Source organism: Durio zibethinus, chromosome 15 (genome assembly GCF_047325235.1).
Source record: "Durio zibethinus cultivar Kanyao isolate XHJ-2024 chromosome 15, ASM4732523v1, whole genome shotgun sequence".
NCBI lineage: Eukaryota > Viridiplantae > Streptophyta > Magnoliopsida > Malvales > Malvaceae > Durio > Durio zibethinus.
Window position 1 is genome coordinate 7131180 of NC_143176.1, and position 23676 is coordinate 7154855.

The 23676-nt window shown below is 28.0% G+C and overlaps 1 protein-coding gene and 2 long non-coding RNA genes across 8 annotated transcripts in view; 2 read left to right on the plus strand and 1 right to left on the minus strand.

Annotated features, from left to right (window-relative positions):
* The window catches only part of LOC111302336 (GDSL esterase/lipase At5g45950-like), a 96429-nt gene extending 86920 nt beyond the window's left edge, over positions 1-9509 (plus strand). The window contains exons 6-12 of one of the 4 annotated variants that reach the window (XR_016328154.1): positions 7234-7314; positions 7418-7501; positions 7626-7732; positions 7854-7952; positions 8320-8390; positions 8915-9041; positions 9159-9509. The gene's annotated coding sequence lies outside the window, so the exon portion shown is untranslated. Of the gene's footprint in view, positions 1-7233; positions 7733-7853; positions 7953-8319; positions 8391-8914; positions 9042-9158 lie in introns of all 4 variants that reach the window. The other 3 variants (XR_016328153.1, XR_016328151.1, XR_016328150.1) reach the window with 3 other exon arrangements.
* On the minus strand, positions 2232-2845 carry LOC111302337 (uncharacterized). Its single transcript, XR_016328161.1, has 2 exons — positions 2684-2845; positions 2232-2538 (listed from the first exon to the last, which is right to left on the minus strand). It is a non-coding gene; the product is annotated as an uncharacterized LOC111302337 (long non-coding RNA).
* A 6841-nt stretch (positions 9510-16350) lies between the features above and the next one.
* LOC149514630 (uncharacterized) lies at positions 16351-18976 on the plus strand. Of its 3 annotated transcripts, none has more exons than XR_016328160.1 (4): positions 16351-16883; positions 16975-17062; positions 18295-18396; positions 18486-18976. It is a non-coding gene; the product is annotated as an uncharacterized LOC149514630 (long non-coding RNA). The 3 variants fall into 3 exon arrangements; XR_016328159.1 differs by having other exon boundaries at positions 16365-16883; positions 16975-17070; XR_016328158.1 differs by having other exon boundaries at positions 16365-16883; positions 16975-18396.
* The last annotated feature ends 4700 nt before the right edge of the window (positions 18977-23676 follow it).

Below are 23676 nucleotides of genomic sequence, written 5' to 3' on the forward strand. Positions count from 1 at the left end.
ATTAAAACCATGAATGAAAATGAAATATTGTACAAAAGTCATAGATGTGTGGTGTAATTTACTTTAATTTTCATCGACATTTTCTTTGCTAGTTGTCTTTTTCTTTATATTTGAAGTAGGAATTGTCCATTCTAAATATGCTATTACTTTTTGTTTTCAATTTTTAGGAATTTACTATAATTAGTTTCTTGAGTTATCTATCTATCTCATTTAGTTATTTTAATGTTTTAGGAGATTGAGTTTATAGGAAATATATAGCTAGGAGATTTCATTTTAAGTTCAATTAATTATTGCATAAAATGCTAAATAGTCATTTCTTCTCATAAAAAAAGCTTTAAATAATTAATATCACAAATTGGTTATTTCTTCTCATAAAAACATAATGTTCGTACTATTTAGCATTATTTATCTACTTTTTTTAATATAAAATTAGTTTTGATTTTTGCAAGTATATAATTTTTTATGAAAATATTAATAAAAAAATTATAATTATATTTAAATGTTTCACTTAAAAAGTAAATAAATTATATATAAGATAAATTTAACATAAAATTAAATTAATTTCATAAATAATAAGATTTAAATTTAAAACATCAAATTTCTGAAAAAAAATTTTACCACTAAATCAATCTTTTATTATTTGAATCAATAAAAAATAATTTAATAAAAAATTATTAAATTGTATTTGTACCAATGAAATGCATTGAAAAAATGCATTTCATATCTTAATGATGATTTTCTGTCTGATTAACCTACTTATCTTAATGCATTATTTTTCAAGTCACTCAAATGAAATATCCAAAAAGATCTGCGAGATTTTCTAAGTATTCCCTATTGGATTCCGGTTTTCTAAGAATTTCCTATTGCTGGCATAACAGGTGCTACAGAACAATATTACTCTGGTTTTCTAAGGATTCCCTATCCCTGACATGCATATCAGGGAGTCTAGAAATAATAGAAATATAGTGGAAGACTCTACTACAGCTCAACAAACAACATGGCCAATTGGTAGTGATATAGAGTGGTGTAGACCATGGAGTGGATAACACACCTTTTCAGAGGAGGGAGATGAAGAAATGAATGTGAGTTTCAGGAGATGCAAGTGAATGAAGCAGTTGTCAATTTGCTGCCGCATTTCACAAACCTTTCACCCAACTTCATAGACTTGCAGACAAATATTGCGATCATATTAGAATGCAAATTTCTATGAGGGTACAAAGACTGCATTCCTGTTTATTTATGTCTTGTTATCAGCTAAAAGTTTATAGTTTGTTATCCTTTCCACTAGCAGACTGAAAACAAGGATCTTTTAAAACATCAATGCGCACATTTTAATTATCAATTAATTTTAAATTTGATACTTAATAGATTATTAAAACTCAGGTTCTATTATGTTATTCTTATTTATTATTTTTTGAAGTTTGTATCAAGATCCAGTGGTAATTTTTGTTAATTGTGTAACTTGTTTAAATTGCACTAAAAAATATTAGAAAAGAATGCCATCGGAAACTTTTAATTAAAAAATAATCTCTTTTTTTTTTATAAGAAAATGAGATAAATTGTGAAATTATAAGTTTAATCTTGACATTTAAGAAAAACTTGCCACTTTGTTGGCACTTTCTGTTACTTTTCATGTAGTCTTAACATTTACAGAGCTCTCTAAACAGAATCTGATAAGTTATTTGAGAGAATTGATGAGAATGGTGATGGTGATCTTGATACTCCTTTTATTTTTTGAGTAAAGTTAATCATATTATTGATTATCAAGCTAATGTATAGTTCCAAGTGCATAAACACATTCAAAATTTTTTTATTTTCGAAGAATTTTAACTTATTTTTTTAAATATATTATTAGAGATGTAAATAAACTAAACATAAATAATTTTTGTTATATTTGTGATTTGTTCGTTTAACACTATCAAAAAATGAAATATTATCAATAAAAATTTTTATTGATAATATTTTATTTTTTGTTTGTAATAATATTATCAATAAATTTATCGACAAAAATTTCTTCAATACAATCAAAATCTATAACATAAGTTCATCTGTAATTTACCATGAAATTTTTTGTTTTACCGACCAAATTTTCATTTTGTATATTATTTTAATAATTTTTCTTTTCAATTTTGTAAAAAAAAGAAACTCCATCTTTAATAGTTAAAATTTCATTGGTAATAGTCAATATTTCCGTCTGATAATACTTGGTTTTTAATCATATATAATTCTACTTTGTTTATAAATTCTCTCATTTTATTCTAGTTTTTTAATTTATTTTTTAAGTAATTACATGAATAATAATATTTTACAATCCTGAAGTACCATTTTCTTGCAGTCTACGAGAGCCAATATTCACCGGTTCAAGTTCTTAAATATAGTTACTAAAGCAAATATATCAACTACTGACTAAAATAAGTGTAGAACAAGATTGACTAGAAGGACTTGTTGGATTCTGGTCTCGTTGGAGTGGCAACCACACTCTGCTCACTTCAAGGACTACCTTCTAACTTTGGCTCGTCCATCATATTCAATCATTAACTTCCCTATCACAAAACAAAACAATTAACATTTTTTAGCAGCATCACCAAGCGAACATACAAACTCTAAATCAAGCTAATAAAAAATTTATCAATACAAAATTCCAACCAAAGCAATTGAACTTGACATTGGCCGTTGGCCACACCTCCTAAACTTGTCTGTACATAGGACTTGCTTCCGTATTCTTGGGCTCAATTACTAGAGCAATCTATTTCCATAACAAATTTGGAAGCTTTATTAAAAATAATATTAAAGTAAAATCATGTGAAATGAACTAAAAAATCATAATTTTTGGATGCATACAAGATATAACACAAAACCATATTAAGCAAACAAAAGGCCAAGATAAATGATAGGCTTGGAAACAAAACAAAATGATGCCAAGCAGAATATGCAGAGCAAAACAAAATTCATCTTGGACAAGCACCATGTTAGCACTAATGCCAAGCAAATTGACACACATCATTAAGTGTTTAGAGTATGGAATTCTTCTTTTCACATTCTTGAAAGATTTACTCATTTATGTGTAGGTAGATATTCTTGAAGAACATTTATAAAACTGGATTTTATTTACAATTAGGAGATGGATTCAAACTATAATTGCTAATGAAACTTAAAAAGCACAAGTCAAAAGAAAACCTCACTTGTATTAGAAAATAACAACTAATTGCTTCCAGCCAAAAGCAATTTAGAAAGGTACAACAAAAAGTTCATGAAAGTTAAGCCAATACTCAATATAAATTCACTCTTAAAAAGGTTAAGTTCCACAAAGATTTCATCTTTAAACTTCTTTACGGTTAAGCATGTGCATGTATGTTCATGCATGATGACACTAACAACAATAATAACATTATAAGAGACCACAAAAGAGAGCTATAAGAACCTCAGAAACTATTACCTTTTGACGCCTAGCTCTTGTTATATGCTAAAGGTTGGACCTTGGTCCCTTAGAAGGCGTTAATTAATAGATGAATTGCAGGAAAAGTGAAGACAAAGAACCTACAGATGAATTAGTTAAGTAATAGAAATAAAAGTTAAATTCAATAAAAAGCATAGACAATGAAAAACACCAACTCACATTTGACAATGGTTCATAAAATTGTAAAATGGCTTATTGCTAACACTAAGTGATGTTAAATATATTAATTCAAATAGCCATGACCTTAATTAGAAACAGAACAAAAGATTCTCAACTCATTCATTACAAACAAACCTCAATAAGAACTTAGTAAATTTAAATATGTTATTTATTGGCTTATAATAAGCAAGCATTTTCACTTCCTTTGTACCATACTGTATCTCAAATAAGATGATTTGGTGTTTCAACAAATTGAATCGACTTTCTAACTAGCTCTAGTTCATCACAAATCAAAGTTTAAAATTGCATAGAAAATATAGTTGATGGAAAATTTAGAAAGCTAAAATGAATTTCAACTTTACCGTTACATCAAAACCTAGAAAAAAACATCAAAGTTCTGTCTGATTTGTTGAAAATTGGAAGGAGACTATAAAAATAAAATACAAATTTGAGACATGGTGGACATTCAAAAGAGAGCATGATTCATCACACATAGTATCAAAGAAATTAGAGATTTCATTTTCCTCGAAATTTTACTTTTCTTTAAGTTGTTCAGCCAATTAGTAAACGTCGTCCTTATTAGCTTCGACAATTCAAACATGTCTCTTTAATTTTTCCTTTTTTTCAAATTAAATGCCATATAAAAACTCATATTATCAACAAAAAATTTAAAAAAAATAAAATAAATAAAAAATTTCACCTGAAGCTTTATGGACAGGTATTGCTCGAGCACGGCTACGGACATGCTGCCACGAGCCATGTAAGCCGCGGCTGTCAACCCATTATGCCCATCTCCCATCACCTATGCATCTCATTTCTTCTGCTTTAGTGCTTGTGTGGCTCTAAAAATGATTAAAAGAAGCATCAATTTAAAAATATATATAGTTTCACCTGAAGCTTCCTCGATTACCCGTTTTTGAGATGTTCTCAGTCACAAATGATGTTATAGCAGCGAACGGTGGAGGAGAAAGGCCGTCGGAGGAGGAATTGAGGATAGAAAAGAGGGATGACGGTCTAGTGGAGGGGGTGGGAAAAGAGAACTGTGAGTGAGGGAGATAAATGTTTAAGAGAAGAGTTAGGGATTTTATTCCTAAATGAAAATCACCAAAGAAATACCGATGAAAATGAATTTAAAATTTTCAAAATATAAAATTTTATTTATTAATTAAAAAAAATTTTCACACCTAAATTATTAATCAACAAAATTTTTTCTTGATATTCCATCGGTAAAATGTGTTTACATTGTTATTTATATAATTTTTCATTCGTAAGTATAGCGTCAAAATTTGATGAACATGCAAAAAATTTATTGATGGAAATTATTTCATTTGTATTTTTTTTATGCAAAAAATTTTCATTTGTATTTATTGATGGAAATTATCAGTATTTCAATGGTAATAAATTGATAATTTCACTTTTCAACTTCATTGATAATTCGTTGGCATTCTATTTGTAATTATCTATGAAAAAAATTTGTCAAAAAATTCTATTGGTATTAAATATAGTTCTGGTAATGTAATTAATGAACCATGAAATATTCTTTATAATCATTTGTTAAATTTAATAAATAAACAAAAATTAAGAATATTCACAAATTGTTTGTAAAACATTATATTAATTTTTACAAATGAATCGAATATTATTAAATTTTGTTATGTTTGTGATATGCTCGTTTAATTAAAAAATCTTAAAATGTTGTTTATAATCGTTTATTAAAATCAAAAAAATAAATATAATTTGAACATATTTACAAATAGTAAGTCAAACGATCTGTCCATTTATTCCGTAATATTATATATATTTATTACTAAATTAAATAATCTAATATGAAATTACGATTATTGATAATTTATTGTGAAAAATATACCTTATAACAATTGAAGGTATTACAATCCAAATCTTTTAAAAAGTTGGATAGATTTGATAATTTAAAATATAATATAGTAATATGATATGAAAATAATAATAAAAAAAAGACAAGCAAGTAACATGAGTTAAAATTTTAATAAAATTTATATATGGGTTTAACAAAAACTAAAAAATTATTTTTCGTATTTTTCATGTTGATATGAAATGTAATATTCAATTTTTGCATGAAACATAATACTAATACACTAAGTGTTTTAGACTATATGAATATAAAAATTATCGGATAGATAATTGATAAATTAATCTTATATCACTTTTATCAAACTTTCTATTAGCATAAATACAATTGAGTACATATCAAATACATTAATTACTAGTTCAGCTCGAGGTATAATTGAGTTAAAAAGTTTGTGATATAAAATTTGAGTTCAACTTAAATTTAAAAAATTTACTTTAGGTTAGATTGAGTTTTAGTTCAACTTGATTTCTTATAAGTAATTAGCACAAAATTATAAGTATATATTACAAATATCACAACAAAAATATATAATTTTAATGGCATTTTTGTTTTAGGGTTTGTGATGATAGATTCTTAAAATGTGGTACTGTGTTAGTATTAGTATTTCTTTCTATAACTTGGGGAATTTGTGGATGTTGGATGTAGACTATTGAAGGAGAACAACGAAAGCTGGAGGACAGTGAGCAATTGCTAAATCAAATGAGGCAAGTAGTTGGTCCTGATTTGTGTTTTTTGCAATTGAATGTTTCTACTTGATGAATGTGTGCATTTTTTTTTCTTCCAATTTTAGGGATCTGATAGCCAAGTATAGAAGCTCTGTTGAAGACCCCGTGAAGACTGAGCCATAGTTGCTTCTCACTATACTAAGCACTGGTAGGAAAATGCATACAAAACAATAGTTGTAGTTTGCGCTGTTTAGTGTAAATATCAATTTAATTTCCAATTTGAGTGAGAATTGCTCATAAAGAATCTTGATCCAAATAGGCTATTTTGCATGAGCATAAGCATGAGCTAGTTGCTTTTTGTGTACTCATTCCGTGTTTTGTGTAAAATAAGTAAAAGAGTGTATAGTTTTAATAACTTATTGTTATAGAGTTTCAGTGAGGGCATATGGGTAAGTTGTTGTCTGGGAATGATTATGGGGAAAAACTATGTAAATGCTAGTATCTTGCACAAGCACAAAGAAAGCAAAATGAATCTTGCCTCAAAAAAATCTTTGGAATGTGGTTGCACTGATTGTAGTTCAACTTTGCAATGTGGTTGTCTTCCATTCATTTGCAGAACCTGCCTCCTTTAGAGCTTTATGTGAATCAAAGAGAAAGGATATAAATTCTTATTCTATTGTCATTGAAACTCTTTAGCAAATAATTTCCAAGAAAAATCGCAAAGTTGTTCACTGCTGTCTTAGAGCTGTCGAGTTTATTTATATCTTGCTTTGAAAGTTTGTTTCCATAAATTTCAATTTTTTCTTGCTATGGTGACTCTTGTCATGCGTTATAACTTTAATTATTCAATCAGTATCTGTCTCTGACAGATACTCCCAGTTATGCTAGATGTTGGTACTAACAATCAAAGGCTACTTGAAAACCGGCTTTGTGACTAAAATGTGTACTCAATTACTTTGTTCTTAAGAAGTTGTTACCTTTGCAGAGTCGACCATATGATATGATTGCTGTGACTATGTGATAGGTTGTTAGGATTTCTTTGACAAGTTCTTTTAGCTTGACAGATTTAGGATTAAGACAACCTAGGTTAGAAGGGGAAGAATATCTATCAATTGTTGATGAGTTCATGGAAGCAGTTTTCACAGGTTGGCCTAAGGCTATTGTACAGGTTTATTTCTTTCACAAGTGAGAATTTTGTGTTATGCTTGGTTTATATCATGTTGTTTATTTGATGGTTACACCATTCAGTTTGAGGATTTTCAAATGAAAGGGACCTTTGAAACTCTGGAACACTATCGGAAAAGGTTTTGCATGTTTAATGATGATAAAAGGGTAAACTCTTGGTGCAACAACTTTCTACTTTTATGGACTAGATTAGTGTCTAGTGTAATGCAGATTGCTCTGAAATTACTATGAATGCCACCATTATTATAAAGTTGTGCTTAATGTCTCTTAGAGAACTTCTGGAGTTACACTTGCTGGATTGTTAGAAACTGTAAGAGCACAAGGTTGATCATTGGCTGACTTTCCAAACCAAAAGATAGTTGTGGTGGGAGCTGGAAGGTACTTGACTAACTTATAGATAAGGCTTTGGCTTTCAGCCTTTCACCAAACTTTTTCAGCTGTTTCTCTGCGCCGATTCTCTCTTGGCTTTATTTCTCATGCCCACCTTTCTGTCTTCCAGTGCAGGGCTTGGTGTTCTTAGCATGGCTGTGCAAGCTGTTGCGAGGATGACAGGAAAACCCAAAATAGCTGCACACAACTTTTTCCTACTTGACAAAATGTATGGTTTTATACTTCGACTACTCTACTACTCTTCATCCTATTTGTGCAAAGCCTTTCCTTCTTTTAGATACGTAACATGCCCATTCTCTTGTGTAATAAAGATGAGGCTTGCATGAACAGAACAAGTGGAAAAAGGTTTACTAGAAAAATGATCTTTTTTTTTTTTTTAATTTCTTATTTCTTATTAGAAAATGATTATGGTTTGACTCTGGGAATCTAAATACTCGGACTTTAATTATATGTCAATTGACCATCTGGTAATTTTAATTTCATCCTCCACATGGTGGATAAATACTTAATTTTCTGTTGTTTATTACTTGTTAAGGGTCTTGTTACTAAAGAGGGGAAAAATCTTGATCCAGCAGCAGCACCACCATTTGCTAAAGATCCAGGACAGAAAGTGGGGCTTAGAGAGGGGGCTTCTCTACTTGAAGTGGTAAGTTCAATGTCAACGCTTGAGGCAACATGTATAAGTGCCAGGCTGGTGTTATATGAAATTTTATGCAAAGAAGAAAAGCGGTCAGCGCAGAATTTGCTGTCTATTATGACTAAAAGTTTGATGTTATGCTTCACTTTAATAGTGTAGTCTTCTATAAGATGTTCTTTACATATATAGGTTTAAATGATCAATCACATTTGAGCCATGCGTTTATTCTAACAATTTTTTGCTTATAGCCCTAAATTATTGCTTTAGGATAATTAATGGTTTTGTAATTGATGACCCAAGACAGGGAATGAGCCTAGAAAAAAGAAAATTCCATTAATCTGAAATTTAATTTAGTTAATTCATGTAATTATCTTTAAAAGCTAACATTTAAGATGTGTGCGATTTGAATTTCAATATTTACATCAGGAGCATGAAATATTAATTAACAAGTTTTTACAAATCTCAATAATTATTTTCCTAGCTACCTTCTGTTGGTTTTACGTTTAATTTTCCATGTTGTTTGATTATTGCAGAAGATGCATAGGCTTGGAATTACACGATTAGTCGTTGTTGGGATCCCTCCCTTGGGCTGCATGCCCTTTTTCAAGACTCTGACGGAAATATGTTGTTAGGATGCTGTGAACAACCCCAAAAAATATGGTAATTGGCTTTGATCAATCCTTCTTATTTCTTCTTCTTTATTTGGTTTTAAAATGCAAAAGAATGATATATATATATATATATATATATTTCTGAAACCCCCAAAAAAATTGACAGGTTTGGCTGAAACTTCCGAAGGATGTCGTGGAACGGGGACAGTAGAGTATGGAGATACATGCAAAGGCATGAGCACATGCGCTGATGCATCAAAATATGTATTCTGGGATGCTGTTCATCCAACAGAAAAAATGTATGAAATAGTCTTTGACCAGGCCATAGATTCTCTCCGAGAACAGCTGATGGGCTAGCTAGCTGGGATTTTAGATAGATCGAGAAAGTAATTAACTATGCTTTCACTAAGGTCTGAGTAGTTACAAGAAAATGTTTGGTTAGACGTTTCAGTTTGTATCGTTTGGTTAATCCATGTACCACGTTTAAAATTGCATCCAGAAAGACATGATTATGTGACTTTTTCCTGTCTCTTCTGCATGCCTATGACCACAAGCCATGATCGCCATATAAATGTTTTGCCGATTCAAATAATCGGTCGTAGATCATGTATCCCTCGATGAACAAAAACTTGAGGATGACAATTTAAGTCCATTTATAATGAAATTATCAAATTACCATGGTATCAAAAGTTTTCTAGAACATTTATAAGTTGTAGTTTCAGAGATATTGAAAATAAACAAAAATGAATTGTTTTTTTATTTTATTGGTACAACAATTATAAATGTGAAAATTATTTGTAAAAAATAAAATAATATTTTTAGGTCAGTTTTAAGTGTCAATATAGTTTACTTAATAAATATAAAAAATTTGAATAAAATGTGATTTTTATTGAAACTTTAAAATCTTTTCAATTTTTTTTTTTTTTTTATAATGATAGTTTAAAGTGTTGAAAAAATTCATGCTGACAAATACACGTGTAACTCTAACACCAATGACTTGACTGTCAAAAAGTTTTCACCAATACTTACTTTGCCAGCGGTCAAAAAACTGTCGACAAAAGTAATAGCAGCATTTTTTAATCTTTTACTAGCACTTATAAGTGCCAATAAATTTTTTTTTATTGTGTATAGGATATAGAAGAAATAATTTCAGTTAAATTTGCAATCAAACTATGTCTAAGTATTATAATACTTAAATTAAATATAATTTGCTAATTAAAGTGATTAAAAAATTAAGCTTACTAATAGTTTAATTATAAAGTGTACTTTCATATTCAAACGTGTTGTTTGTTTACAAAAATATAATAATGTTTAATTTTATATTTAACTTAATTGACTCATATAATTTTTTAAAATTTTTAAAATTTAAAATCTATATTTCACTTTTATTATTTTTAAATTACAACTTTCTTTATATTAAATAATAAAATAATGTCAAAATAATTAACTAATTCTTAATTTTAATATGTCAATGTAAATCCAAATTAAGAGTTAGTTAATTATTTTGACATTGTTACATTTTTTAATATAAAGAAGGCCACAATTTGAGAATAATAAAAGTGAAATGTAGATTTTAAAATTTAAAATTTAACTTTATAAACTCTAATTTTCTCTTTTTTACAAGGAATGGAGATAAAATCCTCCTCCACACTTCCTCCGTTCATTCCTAGAGTCTCCAAGATACTCTCTTTAAGCTTTTTATTTTTTCTTTTATTTTTTCTCTTTCAATTTATGTTTCCAAAGTTCTAAAAGAAGCTGAGTTCCTAAGGTCACCTTAGCTTTGTTTTGTTTTCATTTCGGGGTATCTTTTGCTGGATTTGCGACTTTTGGACCTAAATGCGTGACATTCACGTTGTTCTCCAACACATGCATGGAATTCAACAACCTATTTTATGCCTTTCAAGTACACTAGCAGAGACAGATGGTTTTGCAAGCCTGAAAGCTCCTTGAACCCTTAAAATTTTAAAAACTCCAGTAACATGAGGCAGAGATGGATGGTTATACAAGTCAAAAGGGGTCATTGGCTCCTCCCAAATGTCAAGGATAATCAAGTTTGTTAGGGAAATCAAATAATCTATAAGTTCTATTCTTCGAGTGAATGCATTATATCTAGTTCACTCAGTTAAACTAGTTAATAATATTTTGAAATCCGAATAGCTTATTTGCAGAAGACCAATAAAAAAGTATTATAAAAAATTTTTTTGGGCAGTTAAAATTCATGCGTGTTTACGCTTATGGGTGTATACCTATGTTATGCATTATAGTTTAAGAAGGATTAAAATCATATTATTTTTTATTTATTTGTTATACCAATCAATTATTATTTACAAACCCTTAAAATCAAGAGATTTATTATAAGAATTAGGAAATGTATACTTGTTACAATCATAATCATATCCATTTAACAAAAGACAAATTAAATTTCTAGTTTTTTCATAAGACTTCAAATCTATAATCAAGTATCAAACTTTTTTTCTTTTTAATCAACTGCAACTTCTCTCCATATAATTTTCATTTTAAATTTTATTTTAGATTTTTTCCCTGTTATAATGCAATTTTTTATTCAAGACAAAAGTTAGATTTGAATAAATATTTAAAAGGTTAAAAAATTACTAACTTCTAATCGCAAAGTTTTAATTTTATTCTTTTAATGATATATTTTATTTTTCTTGTTTTGATAAGAAAATATGTTATTTAGCAATTGGTTTATTTTTTTTTAAATCATTCACAAATTTAAGTAAAATGATTTATTTGATGTATTATGTTTCTTTATACAAATTGATAAAATTTATAATTTTGTAAGTTATGTTTAGTATATTTCTATTTCTATTGATAATATATATAGTAGGTTACTTATGAAGAAAAAAATTAAAATTCAATATAATATTTATGGCAAAAGGTCACAAAAGCCTCTAAACTAAATTCAATAATCATTTAAGTTCTTTTTTTTTACAATTAATTAAACCCTCAAACATCTATTTTCATTAATTAAACTCTTATTAGAGAAAAATGGTTAATTTTTTCTATCCAATCGAGGGCTTAATTGAGTGAAAATATATGTATAAGGATTCAACTGGGTGAAAATAAATGTTTAAGGATTCAATTAGTTTGAAATAGAAGATTTAGGGCTTGATTAATTGCATTAAAATATGAGAAGCTTAATTGATAAATGATTTTTTATTTGAGGGATTTTTTTACTCTTATGCCAATATTGATTAACTCTCTCAAAATTAAATATCAAGATCCACCACTATACACTAACCAATTGAGTTTTACTTCTTTGAGAGTTTGGTTGTCAACATTTTAGTTATATTCCCAATCAATAATACATTTCATATTTGAATAATGAATCAAATTTATTTAATTATATAATTAATTTAAAACTCAACAATTTGATCCGAATTAACCTAAATTCGATGATCTAAACTTAGAAAACTTAAATATCAAATTTAAAAAATTTTGAATTCAAAATAATTTGATTTTTTTTAATTTGAAATAACCTCAATCTATCCAAATGTCATCGTTTTAAAGCATTAAGTTTAAGTTGGGAATACAATAAATATATAGAGAGTTTTCATCTTCAATTTCCTTTTCCTAATAAGGATGTTGTTGGCATTTGGATTACTAAAAGTGGAGATGGAATTATTTGATTGGTTTTTCTTAAGTTAGGCATAGATTTTCTTAATTTGAATGATGGTTTGCTTTTTATTCGTTCTTTGAAATTACTTTCAATCTTTACTTTTACTTTCCCAATTTGCAGCAAATGGTCAATTTCTTTGGATTAGTACTGTTTCAATTAATTTGTTGATCGGTAGAACGCCATCTTTTATTGTTTGTTTTGACTGTTTGTTGCAAATCATATTCTATTTTTCTTTCATATTTTATTATTAAAGTTAATCAAGACAAGGACAATAGGTGAAGTATCTTTTTGTACATAAAAACCATTAATCAAGTACCAAAAAATTTAATCATACAATGTAATTATTTTGGACAAAATAATGAATTTTGCCGACGTAGACTTCATAAAAGGCTTAATGAATAGCCAAGCTTGCCTTAGATTAAAGCTTCCCCAATTTATTGGAATTATTATTGTGTGTTTGTTTCATAATAACTTAATTATATAATTTTCAAGTGTATGAAAAATATGCTTTCACTTTTATTGTATTTTTAAGCTGTTTGTATCATATGTTTTTTTAACATATCTCAATTCTTCGTCTGAAATGTATTATTAATTTAATTTAACTTTTTTTTATGTGATGAATCATGATAATTAATTTTATTATTAATTAGTGAACACGGGCAGATATTTCGGGGCAGTTCTTTTGCTGTTTTAATTGTTTCCTAGAATGAATTAAGAATGATCTAATTTACCAATGAGAAATTCTTCTGGATTGATTGTGAATTCCGTTTATTGGAGATAAAAAGGATGAAGCAATAGCTCCATAAACAAGTTGGAACTACCAAGGGTGTTTTAATAAAAAAATATTTATTATTTGATATTTAATAAAAATAATTAATTGGAAAGAAATATTTATATTTAAATTAATAAAAAATAAATTAATTATTATAATCTTAATATCTAAAAATGTACTTATTTTATTTTATTTTGGATGTACGTATTTTATAAAATAATTAACATATATATTAACTAAATGTACATGTATTATAATTTTGATTTAAGATTATTGAATATTACGAAAATAAAAATAATTTTTATTTTTATTTATTAATATATTATAATTTTTTCACTAATTATTTTTAATATGATACCAATTAATAAATTTTTTTGTTACTTCTCGGAAATTTTTGGACAAATATTTGGGCTGTCTTCCATTACTTGGATAAGAAAGGAAGAATGAAAAAAAAAAGACCCGAGAGAAAAACAAGTCCTGGGTCATATGGCTTTTGTCCGCCACTATGGAATTTAATAAGGAAATAACAATATTAAAAGAAAAAGAAGAAGACTTGGATGAAAAGAAGTCTTCTTTTCTCTACATTTTACGTAATAATCATAAAACCAATCTTCGGCCCCTAAACCTCAAAAAAAAAAAAAAAAGCAAAAACCCATTTCTACCATCAGAAGCTGAGTGTTCTATTAATCTCTTTTGTTCGAATTTACCAATAAAATAAGTGAAGGTTCTCTTTTCAATTTCCAAGCTTTTTTTTATGATTTCAGTGCGAGATTGATTTCTTTTTTTTTTTTTAAGGTGTTCTGAGGCTGATTTCTATTTTGCTTTTCCATCAACTCAAAAAAATAAGTTTGAATTTGAATTTCATTTGAATTCAATTAAATTTTAATTTTTAAATTTAAATTCATCTCAAGATAAAAGTTGAGATATTCAAAATTTTTTAATTAATCTTATACAATAAAAAATGAGTTTGATTTTCATATTCAATATTAAACTCGATTATGTATTTAAATTTAAACTCAAGTTGATATAAATACAAAGATTAAATAATAATTTTAAATTAAAATAATAAAAAATATAAAAATGAGATTAGACTAATTAATTATTCAAATCGAATATTAAAATATTTAAACTCATTAAATTACTCAAACTTGAATAAATAATCATGGAATTATAAAATTTTATTCGGATCAAACTAAAAAAAACTCATAAACACTATTTATCATTTACATCTTAGATTTGATATATATGTATAATGAGAAACAAGTAATAAAGGAGTAATCAATTTAAAAGTGACCATTAGAATCAGATTATTTTAGTCTTTGGATACTCTTAATCGAACGATCTTCGTCTCACTATAAATCTACTAGGTTTAATAAATCTATAACTTGTCAATGCTTTGTTCTCAAGTAATTAAGTAAAGTGGTTTACCCTCGTAGCTCATTGTAAGAATTTAATGCTTGTTAAGTATATTACTTACCTTTTATTATTTGCCCTTTTTTTCCTTATGCAATGATGGATATAGACAAAAAAGAAAAACACAGTATATTAAAGCGAAAATTAATATATAAAATTAATAATACGTAAATGTTTACAATGAAATTTTAATTCAAATACTATAATTAATTATAAAAATTTGATATTCATGAATAACTACATTGCCATGGCATAGTCATCTGTAACAAGTAGACCTGTAATTAATGTAAAAAATAATCAACATATTAGAAATCTATCATGAATATCTTTAGGTTAGTATTGTTTCCATTAATTTGTTGACCGCAAGATATAGAAGCTCCATTTTTTATTATTGTTTGTCTTGACCATTATTGGATATCATATTGTATTTCCTTCTTTTACAATTTATTACTAAAATTAATTGAGGTAAAGATGATGGGTAAAGTAATTTTTTTACACATAAAAAACATTAATCAAGTATCAGGAAATTTACTCATACAATGTGGACAAATAATGAAATTTACCGACGTAGCCTTCATAAAAGGCTTAATGAATAGCCAAGCTTGCCTTAAATAAAAGCTTCCCCATTTTAATGGTATTATTATTGTGTATTTGTTTCATAATGACTTAATATATAATTTTCAAGTGTATGAAAAATATGATTATACCTTCATTGTATTTTTGAGCTGTTTGTATAATATATCTTTTTTTACGTGATGAATCATGATAATTAATCTAATTATTAATTAGTGAACACGGAAAAATATTATTTTCAGACCCAGCTCTTTTCCTGTTTTAATAGTTTTCTATCACGAATTAGGAATGATCTGGTTGACTGATAAGAAATTCTTTTGAATTAGTTGTGAATTTCGTTTATCGGATGTAAAGAGGATGAAACAATAGTTCTACAAACAAGAAAGAACTACGAAAGGTGTTTTAATAAAAAAGTGTTTATTATATGATATTATAATAAAAATAATTAATTGGAAAGAAATATTTATATTTAATTAATAAAAAGTTAAATTTATTTTTTATAATATTAATATCCAAAAAATGTAATTACCTTATTTTATTTTTTGGATGTACATATTTTGTAAAATAATTATACATATATATTAACTAAATATACATATATTGTAATTTTAAATAATGATCATTGAACATTACGATTATAAAAATAAGTTTCGATTTTATTTATTAATATATTATTATTTTTTCACCAATTATTTTTAATATGGTACGAATTAATAAATATTTGCGTTACTTTTAGAAAATTTCCCCTAATAAAAGGACAGATATTTGGGCTGTCTTCCATTGCTTAGATAAGAAAGGAAGAATAAAACAAGAAGATCCCGACAAGAAAAGAAGTGATGGGTAATGACTTTTGTCGGTCACATGGCTTTTGTCGGACACTATGGAATTTAAAAATGAAATAACAATATTAAAAGAAAAAGAAGACTTTAAAGAAAATAAGTCTTCCTTTCTCTACATTTCACGTACTAATCTTGAAACAAATCCTTTGCCCATAAAACCTCCAAAAGGAAAAAAAAAAAAAAAAAAAAAAACAAAGAAGCAAAAACCCATTTCTGCCATCGGAAGTTGAGTGTTCTGTTAATTTCTTTTGTTTGAATTTTCCGGGCAGATAAGTGATCGTTCTCTTCTCAATTTCCAAGCTTTTTGATCATTTTAGTGCCAGCTTGATTTATTTTTCCTTTTGGCCAAGAGTTTTAAGGTTGATTTCTACTCTGTTGGCTTTTCCTTCAACTCAAAAAGAGAAAAAAAAAAAAAAACGAAAAACTTCAGTTGAATTTTGTTTGATTCTACATTTCTTTCCTTGTAACTTCAAAAATAATAAAAAAGAGAGCTACTCTTCAATATTTTCTCTCTTTAGTTTCCACTTTGTTTGTCATTTTCATCTCAAAAATTAAAAAAAAAAGTGAAAAAAATCCAATCTTCAAATTTCTTTTCTTTGCTTTCATTGATCCGTCATGAATAAATCCTCGCAGATTTAGAAGGCATCAAGTGAGGTAAATGCAACAACTTCTCCATTGCTTTCTCTTTGTAAAAATAAAGTTTGTTTCTTACATTTTTTTTTTATCTAATTTGCAATTTTTTCAGTGAAGCAGATCAGAACTGAAAAGGATTGGATTTATTTCTCAAGCAAATTTTCTCTTGAAAGCCTCGGATCTATTATTTCTATATAAAGGTGGCAAGGTTAAAATATTCATTTAACCTTTTTTGTCAATATTAAAAAAACAACAAAAAAATTGGTTGTAGTGGAGTAGAAAGGCGGATGCAGGTAACCGTTTTGGGTTCTAGGGTCTTTTGATCTTGGGTTTTTAGAGCTTCTCTAGTTGTCGCGGGTAGAGCCGGAGGAGAGGAGAGAGGGAACGGTGCCATTGGTGGTGATAAATAGTTTTTAAGGTCTTTGGTTTGGTTTTCAATTTAGGACTTTCTAGGAGTTTTTAGGAAAATCTGATCTGATATAATGTAAGGGAGGATCAAGGAGAAGACTTGGGTGAGTTTTGGGAAGAAAAACGGTCCGGCGGGCGGCGTACGATGGTAGCAGAAATTGGTCTTACATCGGGGTTTGGAAAACGATGGCGGTGCTATTAAATGAAATAGGGTACTCCAGAGAAGTTGGAAAATGAAACAAGTTGATTTTTTTCTGGATAAGGGCCTATTTTTTAAAATAATTTCACGTAGGCATAACCGTCTGGCAATTGAGATTAGGCCATGTGGGAAAATTAATCTAGCTATGTCGGTGACCCTACAATTCTTTTTATTTGAATGTTATAATTATCCAACCACAATAATCACAATAGAAAAAAAATCATATTATCTAAAATTTATTTTACTATTCTCTTATAATTAATGAATTATAATTATGTAAAGATCTAATATTTATAAGTACGGATTTTATTTGATTTTTCTTGAACCTTACAAAAATATTAAATTTTAATTGATTAATTATTTTATAATAATTATTGGCGATATGCTCCCAATAAAAAATTATGTAGGTAAGGTCCAAGACTTATTTGAGTGCGTTTTTTGTATAAAATTTTGATGTACTTTACACAATTATGTAATGTGATTGATTAATTGTGCATAATAATTATTATAGATGATATATTCTCGCAAGAACGACATCCAACATTTAACTCTAAATGATTGGATGATCAAAGAAACAAATTTTTGTAATGTTGATGACTAAATCATTACTTTTCATAGTTCGGTGTCCAAAATAAAAAATGAACTAAAATTGGTTGACCAAACCTGTAATTAATCATTTTTAAAATTGTTGTTTAATTGTTGTAGTATTATATGATTTTTTTGGTTTTCTATCATATCAACACTTTTTTTTTTTATTTCATGTTTTCTGAGTAATATTTCCTTATAAATTATCTAAAAATATTGTTCTTTATCTCGTGTGTTCAGCTTGGTAGAGTGCTGAAGAAAGGCATTTGGTTCTCCTACTTGGCAGAAAACTGAAGAAAAAGCAGTTGGTTTTCACACTTTGGACTATCTTCCCCTTGCTTGGTATGTTTAAAGAGTTAACCTTGATTATTCTTTAATTTTCTTTTTAGTATCATCACCATGATTATAGCCGATATTCTTATGCTTGGCAGAAGTTTCTTCAACTTGAGCTTGTCAAGAATGGCTTGTGGGTTTTGCGAGTCTGCTCTTTCTAACAGCGTGGGAACACTGCTCGTGGATTGGGTGGCAAAGCCAGTAAAACGTCAATTTAATCACATTTGCCGTTTTCGCCACAATGTTAAAAAGCTCAAGGAAAGAAAAGAAGAACTGATAGTGGCACGGGCTCGGCTGCAACATGAGATTGAGGATGCTGAAAGGCAACTTCTATCAATTCAAGATGATGTTGGAGGCTTGGTATCAAAGGCGGACAACATCCTATCAAATATGGAAACTTTGGAAAGTGAAATACAAAACAATAAGAGATGTTTCAATTGGTGTCCTGATTGGATTTGGCGGTATCGCTTAAGTTCAATTAATTATTGCATAAAATGCTAAATAGTCATTTCATTTCATAAAAAAAGCCTTAAATAATTAATATCACAAATTTGTTATTTCTTCTCATAAAAACATATTGTTCATACTATTTAGCATTATTTATCTATTATTTTTTAATATTAAAATTAGTTTTAATTTTACTAATTGCGATTGCAATATATAATTTTTTATGAAAATATTAATAAAAAAGAAATTATAATTATTTTTAAATATCTAACTTAAAAAATCAATAAATTATATATAAGATAAATTTAACATAAAATTAAATCAAATTCATAAAAAAAAGATTTAAATTTAAAACATCAAATTTCTGGAAATTCTTTTTTACGACTAAATCAATGTTTTATTATTTAAATCAATAAAAAAAATTTAATAAATAATTATTTAATTACATTTGTATTGATGAAATGCATTGCAAGAATGCATTTCATATCTTAACGATGATTTTCTGTCTAATTAACCCACTTATCTTAGTGTAATATTTTTCAAGTCACTCAAATGAAATATCTAAAAATATCTGCGAGATTTTCTAAGTATTCCCTATTGGATTCCGGTTTTCTAAGAATTCCCTATTGCTGGCATAACAGGGGCTACAGAACAATATTACTCTGGTTTTCTAAGGATTCCCTATCCCTGACATGCATATCAGGGAGTCCAGAAATAATAGCATGGTAGCACAGAAATTTGTTATTTCTTCCCATAAAAACATAAATAATTAATACCATGAACTAAAAAACCCTTAATATCACCATTTAGCACTATTGAGAGTAGTGTGAGCTTTATTTGGTCAAAACAGAAAAACCAAGCTGAACTAGGTGATTTGGCTTAGATTAGTTTAATGCCAAAAACTTTTCAAACCAAACTGAATTAATATTTTAGTTTTGAGTTGAAAATTAAATCAAATAAAAAAATTAATTAAAAGTAATAATTTTTTTGTAAATATTTAACGCATATAAGAAAATATATTTCTTTAACCATAATTCTTGGAACAAATTTTATTTCTTAGATATATTGAAAAGCCCAATGTAGTATGTACTAGTACTCTATGTTTTTAAACGTTTCATATGGATTCATTTTTATTCATGATATAGTGCTAATCTTTTCAAACTGTTGTTTTATATTTTAATTAAATTATTTGTCTTTGACTTAAATTAATGAATTGAGAGTATTTCATTTATAATTATTTTTGTTACAACATTATAGTTAACCGATCACAATTAAGAATTATGTAGTGTTCGCTTAAAATGCAGCTTCTAAATAATTTTTTGATGGTCCCTGCACGATACTAAATTATAATTAGTTAATTGTATTACAATAATTATAAGAGATATGGTTCTAAATTAAGGTTTTTCTAAATTTTAATTGATTAGAATAAAAAATTTAAAAAATTAAATTTTAAACTTAATTCACATTAGATTTACTTATATTGGTCGTTTCATTTAATCATGGTTTAAATGGACCTTTAAAGTAAAATGTTTAATTTAATGATAAGATTGTTAAAATTAAAATTTTATATAAAATTTTAAAATAAAAAATAAATAAGTTTTTACTTATTTTTTATATTTTTTGAATTAATAGTTAAATGATATGATTACAGGTGTTACAATTAAAGGATATGAGAAAAACGAAGCAATCATGCAACATGATAGTTCCTAAATTGGGACAAAAATTACCAAACATGAAATATTTGACCATCATTAATTTTGAAGAGTTATTTGATGGTGGATATAATCTTTCAAGTTTGAAGGAACTAGCATTGGATGATCTACCTGAATTGCAGGTGGCATGGAAAGATTCCATCCTAGTTGTCAACTTTCAAAGCCTCACTAAATTGCGTGTCTTCAGATGCGGAAGGTTAAGATATATCTTATCACCTACCATCGCTCGGAATTTGCCACAATTGAGCTCTTTATGGATACGTAAGTGTGAGGAATTGGAGCAAATTATTGAAAAGGATGGTCAAACTTTATCACAAGGTCATCATCTCCAACCTATACGCTTCCCTAGTCTGACTGAAATACACATTTATTCATGTGAAACTTTGAAATGTCTCTTTCCGTTGAGTGTTGCTCATGGCCTTCCAAAACTACGAATTCTACATGTTAACAACGTCTCCAAATTAGAACAAGTATTTGAACAATCAGGAGATGAGGCGAATGGTACAAGGAAAAAGAGAAAGTGATACAACTACCTCAATTGGCCACCTTACATCTTGAAAAGCTACCAAACCTTGTGAGGTTCAGCCCTCTGGGTTGTCATTTCGTTTTCCAATCTTTGAAATTTTTAACCATAAGAGGTTGTCCCAATATAAGCACAAGCTTTAGTGTTGATTCAGAGGACTCTGGGCATGCCAAAACAGAGGTACGCTACGCTCCCTAACTCTCAATATGAAAGTATCAAAAGCTGCCCTGCCTTTTGTATGGCTGAACTTGGGTAATCTTATGAACAGAGAGGTTCATCTGTTGTATATTTTTTACGCTTTTATTTCCTCTTTCAGCTTTATTGATTATGCAATATTGATTCGTCTGTTCAAGGGAACTTCGTATGGATTTCAATTGAAATTTGTCATCCATGTGTTTGTTTTAATTCCTAATGAAATTGAAAATGTAATTGGTTGGCAATATTAATTCTGTTGGGAATAATGACTCAAATTCCATAAGAGATTTATTTCGAATTTGTTAGAAATTTATTTTGGATTTGTCAGATATTGTTTGATGAATAAGAAGACTTACAAAAGAAGAATTCTAAAAGAAAGTGGATTCTTAATAGGTAAGTTTGACTTGCAAGAGAATAATTATAAGAGGAAAATGATTTTTAATGGGCAAGTTTGTATGGTTATAAATAGGTGAAGTGAGAAAAAAATGTAAGAGAGTTGTAGGGCTTTGTGGGATAGACAATCCATAGGAGTATTGGGGCTCTACGTCTTATAGGTGTGTATGTTTGTTTGTGAGTGGACTAGAGGAGACTGAGAGGGTCCACATAGGTATGATGTATGAGAGCATATGGGTATGTGTTTGGTTATGTTGAAATGGTGCACAAGGGTTTGAGTTTGTGTTTGTTTGTGTTGAGAATACTCCATAGGACTAGAGAAGATTGAGAGTGTCTTATGAGTATTGATTGGTGAGTGAGGTTGATGATTTGAGGTATGTTTGTAATTCTCTACAACTAGTGAATCTTGTTTCTCATTCGTGGACGTAGGTTGATTGGACCAAACCACGTTCAATTGTTGTCTCTTGTGTCTCTACAACTGGAGTCTTTTAGCCCAACAAATTCCCAGTTCTAGTAGGTGGCAATCTTTCTTATTGGGTTCATTCAATGGTCCTTGTTGCTTTATTGTTTCAATTTACTGAATTATACAACCTTCTTGTTCTTCACATGCCATGCTTTAATTTGTTTTGCAGGCAATCCGATCAATCGATGAAAATATAGTGGAAGAATATACTAGAGATCAACAAACAACATGGCGAATTGTTAGTGATATAGAGTGGTTGTCTTTGAGAAAAAATTTGAAAGCATAGTTTTTGCAGATGCCGGAGATGAAGAAATGAATGTCAGTTTCAGAAGATGTCAGTGAATGAAGCAGTTCCTGATTTGCTGCAGCATTTCGCGAACCTTTCTCCCAGCTTCTTGCATCATATTAGAATGCAAATTTCTATGAGGATACATAACACTGCATTCCTGTTTATTTATGTCTTTGTTTATCAGCTAAAAGTTCATAGTTTGTTGTCCTTTCCATTAGTAGACTTGAAAACAAGGATCTTTTAAAGCACCAATGCGCACATTTTAATTATCTTTGTGTTTCCGTAAGGACGTCACTTGAAAATTCATCAATTCGGAATTTCGGCTCAATAGCCTTTCTTCCTCCCTCTAGACATTAGAAAAATCACATATTAATTTGTGGCATAAGAATTTCTATGAGAACTCCATGCATCATAATTTCATTCAATTAGATTGATTTTTTTTTTCTCAAAATAATTAGTCAAAACTAAGTTTCCCTAGTTCATGTTCTTTAGTTAAAGAAGGGATGTTACTGAGTTAAATACTTACTAGAATACAAATAAATCAAAACAAGTTGATAGAAAATGTTGGACTGGAATGGCATGCGTTTATATGTTCAGCTTAGCGGTCTAAGTCATTTCTTGCAAAAGGAGAAATAATCCTGATATTAGAAGTCAAACTTAGAATCCCATATATATATATTGGTGTAATTTAATCACTTTATTATATTTTTATGTAATTTTAATCATCTATGGATTAAAATAGAATATTTCATCCAAAGTTTATTTTTTTGTTCTATATTGTTGATATGGAAAATATTTTTATTTTATTTTAAAAATATTTCACGTAGGATAATATAAGTCCGGAAAAAAAATAAAGAAGACAATTTGACTTTTAGTAAAAAAAATTTTGAATTTATAAAAATTTAAAAAGTTTTGAAATTTTATTTTTATTTAAAAAAAACAAAACTTGAAATTTTTGTACGAGTTTTTCTTCTTGATCATCAGTCTGAGCTAAGCTATCATGTTGCCTTCTTCTGCAGAATTATATTGAAGATAATTTTTAGTGTTGTATGCTTAGTGGTGCCATTGGAATCGGAATTTGTTCTCTTTTAATTTGTTAGAGGAGCTGGGGAGGAAACCAAGCTATGAAAAAAGAGAAAACTAATTACATCAAAGAATCAGAACAAGGTGCCTAATAAAGATCCTTTCTTAACATCCGATCAAGTATATGTAGTTTTATATTCTCATTTATCATTGATGATTTAATTTTTAAATCAAATTTAACTAT